Consider the following 4,236-nt stretch of genomic DNA (forward strand, 5'->3'; position numbering starts at 1 on the left):
CTGGGAGGCAGCTAAATGCAGAATTCCTCTGAGCATGAAGCTCAATGCCGTAACAAAAACTGCCCTCAATAAAAAGCTCAGCATATTCAAGCATTTTAAGTAATTAGTATTTTCCCCATTGAAAATTGCCTGAGACTGAGTATGATAATGAACTTTGTTCCCAATGAATAATCAAAATGTATTTCAGAAATTTATGACTATGCAGTTAGACAAATAAATATGCAAATTCTGGAGGCTGAAAATTTCTATATCCTAATTTTCTATTTCCATGGCCAGTTCCAGCACTCTCTTGGGTCTCCCAAATGGCCAGCATAATCTGTAACGTTAAACAATGCACCAAGACTGGGGTTCTGGACCCTTGACATTGCTGGTGATTCCTTTTTGTAGAGGTCCAAAAGGACTTTGGAAAAACATTGTTTCCTATGCAGCATTCAGACAAGTTTGTAAAACATTTCTCTAGAAAACAATTTGCCATACTCACAGGTGATTGATTGCAACCTGTAGTTACATTTCCATGGACTGCTCACATTCATACACAGGCTTAAGTTTCGTGTTCTGAAAATGGGCAGCTTAGGCTTTTAATAGGACACAGGCTAGAAATGCCTCAGTGATAACCCAGTCTATTGATTTTTCCCTCTTACATTTTCTCATATATAATACCATTATAATCAGATAGTTCCTTCTTGATTCTGCTTAGTTATTAATATTCTAACAAATATTCTAATATCTAACAAAACTGTTAGAAGCACTGAAAAGAATGTCTTGTGAATTTTCACCCTCTGGTACTCATAAGGAATGATGAATTTGCTAAGGTATTTTGTAGATATTTATGCATATGGTATTTATCAATGAGCTTACAATCAAACAGCTGCGTTTTGTGTTCCTCAGTCTTCTGAATGATCTTTCTCCATAGAATTAACTTCTTTTAGTATTAAAACAGGGGAGATCCACTAGAGTAAAAAGAGCTACTGTAGATTTCTTTGATGTAAAATGCAACCTGAATCACCAATTTCTCTTCAGCTAATTCACAAGTAAAGCCAGCTCATGTCCATAGGACCCACAACACTGTAAATTAAACTATTGTTCAATGAGTGGCAATAACCAATGCTGCGGCAGGAAAGCATTTGCTAGGGCAAGAGGAAGTAGTCAGCAACAAGAGCTTATAGATGTGCCAGGCAATCACAACCTTTTAAGTTTCTGGGAGATTTATTTTTATTGCCTTAGGAGATGATTAGGACCTCATGGAAGAAATGTTCTGTGAAGGAGAAGGTTTCTGCTATCTGGGACACAGGAAAAGCATATGTGAAGTAAGAAGGGGAAGAAATAGTTGAGTCTTTTTGACAGACCAGAGGAGGGCAACAGGGGCATGGGGATTATGGATATAGGTTGTATAGGGCCAGCAAAAGCACGAAGGAGTGGAGTCTGAATGCTGAAAATTCACAACCCCTGTTCCTCTATTTTTAACACATATTTTCAAAATTGCCAGTGAAAACTCTGGTAAGTAGCAAAGGGAGATCCCAAAGATCAAATCTAGGCAATGCCCTAGTACAGCCAGCAGGAGTAAGGGGACAGTGTAAAGGACGAGTTCATTCTTATCTGAGCAAACTACCACAAAATGGTTTAGTGGCCAGTCAGTGAAACAGAAGAAATCAGCCAGACAGAGTCATTAACACACTTTATACTCATGAAAACATCTACCTAAGGTCAGAGAAGAACAAGACAGGCTTAAGGAGAGTCCAAAGGCAAAAATTGTACATGCTGTCGGTAGTATTTTCTTTCTGAAAGGTACAAACATATTTTCTCTGCTGATTCACAGGTCATTGTAAGACCTTGCATTTAGAATATATATATTTTATATCTGTGCTTGCAGAGAGCTGTGCACTGATACATGTGCACCTACATAAATACACACAATAATGCTACATAAATACACACATAAATGCTTACAGAGGGACACGGTACATGCTCTCTGGCATGGTGACTGACCAGAGGCAGCCTGACTAAGCTGTCCCTTCCAGCGAGCACCTGGATGCAGAAAATCCTGCAGCAGAAATGCAAGTTGCTTTGATCCAGGGTTGGCTGGATCAGAAACTTGAAGGCCTCCTTGCAGCCTCTGACACAGAAGAGACACACACACCCTGTCTACTAGGCACCTGGGACCTCTTGCCAAGTGCTTGAGCCTGGTAAGGCAAGAGGGATGGCAGATTTTTCTTTTGCTGTGCAGACATCTACCAGGTTATTCTCTGAAAGAGTTTCTTTTTTTCCCCCCAACCTGCTAAAGCTCCTTTCCTGTCAGGCTTCCTCAGAGAACATCTCATTAGCACAGATGCAATTTGGTTAACCATTACTATCAGGAAAGAGGACAAGCATCTGGTTACAGATGGCAGTCCTCGTGGTTTCCCTCGTGCTTTCTCCATCCAAATCATGTCAGACTGCTCCACTGTTTGTTCAAGAGTCAGCCTGCAAGAGATCCCTTTGCAAGTTTTTTTTTTTTTTCTTCCCCAGGTTGCTGTTAATTCTGAAAAAACAAGAGTTTTTTTTTCCGTTTGTGGGATTTCTTTGAAGACATACTTTTGTATTAGCTCTTCTTCCTCGGGCTGCAATGCAAACGCCCATCCTTATCTCTTTCCTCAGATTTCAGCCTCTGATTTCACCAAGCTTTGCAATGTGCAGAGCTGGCCTAGAGCAAAAGGAAGTTCTGCAAAGCAACAGGAAAGACACAGACCCCACTTCTCACTTATCAGTTCTCCAGCTCCCAGCAGCACAGGATAAGCACGAGGCAACAGCCAGCTGCAGGGAGGAGCAGGCAGTCTGCCGGGGGCTGTGCCTGGGGGTCACGGAGGGGCTCCAGCAGCCTCCCCTCCTCATCCCACAGACTGTGGGTCGGCCTCTCACAGCCCCCCAGCTGGACACAGTTTTCAGTCCTGTGCATCCACCTGAATGTGACTTCAAAAACCATTCCTGTCTGTCAAGACAGATTCCCTTCATCATCCTTAAGTTTTCTCATCCACAGCTGAGAAGAGAGATCAGTCTTGGCAACACGGTCTCAGGATTCACTGTGATTTTGCTGCTCAGCTCACAATAATATGAACTCACCAAGTTCAAGCCAAAGCCCCTTTGCCTCCTCTTTTCTGTTTTCCTGTCTGTGCTCTTTCTTCAAAGAGTGCTCTTCACCCTGTAAAACACAAACAGTTTAGTCCCTTGCTTACCACTGCTAGCTCTAAATGAAAATGATGCTTCTCTGAAAGGATGAACACTTCACAACTGAAAATACAAGCCAAGCACAGAAGGCTGCATCCTGCAACACTACAGATCCTGCTGAGGTACTTTTGAGCACCTTCATTGATTTTGAGAATCAAAAGCACAGCATTTGATGCTGCGAGCAATCAGCAACCCCTTAAAGGAGCAGAGTAACCTTGAGTCTCATGGGGAATATGCAGAAGTATTCCCTCCAGTCTGCAGGCTTGTCTCTGTCCCCTCCAGAACAATATCACGATGGGACTGGCTTGTGGATCCATGGATGGCATCCCATCAGAGGGCAGCATCCTTACCATTACTGCCTGCCTTTTCTGCTGTGGCTCTTACAGAGCTTTATCTTTGCTTACAGCCAGGCAAAAGAGGCATAAAACGCAGCCAAAAATAAGGAAGTGCTTTGATTACTGACAAGACAGAGACAGTGAACATTTTTTCTTACAGACAACACTCTGTCCCAGACAATGGTAGCATTTCTGTGAATATTAGGGGAAAAAAAAAGAAAGTTTTACAGCAGGATATTCTACTATTTATTCCATAGGATACTTTCAGCCACCCATCAGAAAGACCTCTTAGGTGACAAACCCTAAAGGACTTTTATATATGAAGTTACCATGTAAACATTTGAGTCTCTTGATATTCCCAGGCACCATACAGAACCTGAGCCACTTGCTCCCAGGGACAGTGGATGAGTGCCATTGAAATACAATCTTTTGTTCCACTTTCCACAAGCAAAGATGATGGTCTACAATACAACAAAGGCAACCCTTGCCAGCAATTCAGGTTTCTGGGTAGCAATAAACATGACTCATTGCTGAGGGTTGTAAGAGACAAAACCACAGGCTGCTGGGCACCAATTTATTTAAGAAAATCCAGTCTAACTCAACTGTATAGTGGAAAATTGGGCTTCCTCAATTTCTACAGAGGAATCAATCATTCTCTGACATGTTCCTTATGTGCATGCAATCAAGATAGCAAGCACTG

General features: G+C 42.2%; 1 long non-coding RNA gene across 1 annotated transcript; it reads right to left on the minus strand.

The window, feature by feature from the left end:
* Window positions 1-855: 855 nt before the first annotated feature.
* On the minus strand, window positions 856-3,631 carry LOC310889462. Its single transcript, XR_014576574.1, has 3 exons — window positions 3,552-3,631; window positions 3,097-3,175; window positions 856-1,778 (listed from the first exon to the last, which is right to left on the minus strand). It is a non-coding gene; the product is annotated as an uncharacterized lncRNA (long non-coding RNA).
* Window positions 3,632-4,236: the final 605 nt, after the last annotated feature.

The sequence above is a fragment of the Anser anser genome (assembly GCF_964211835.1).
Source record: "Anser anser genome assembly, chromosome: Z".
NCBI lineage: Eukaryota > Metazoa > Chordata > Aves > Anseriformes > Anatidae > Anser > Anser anser.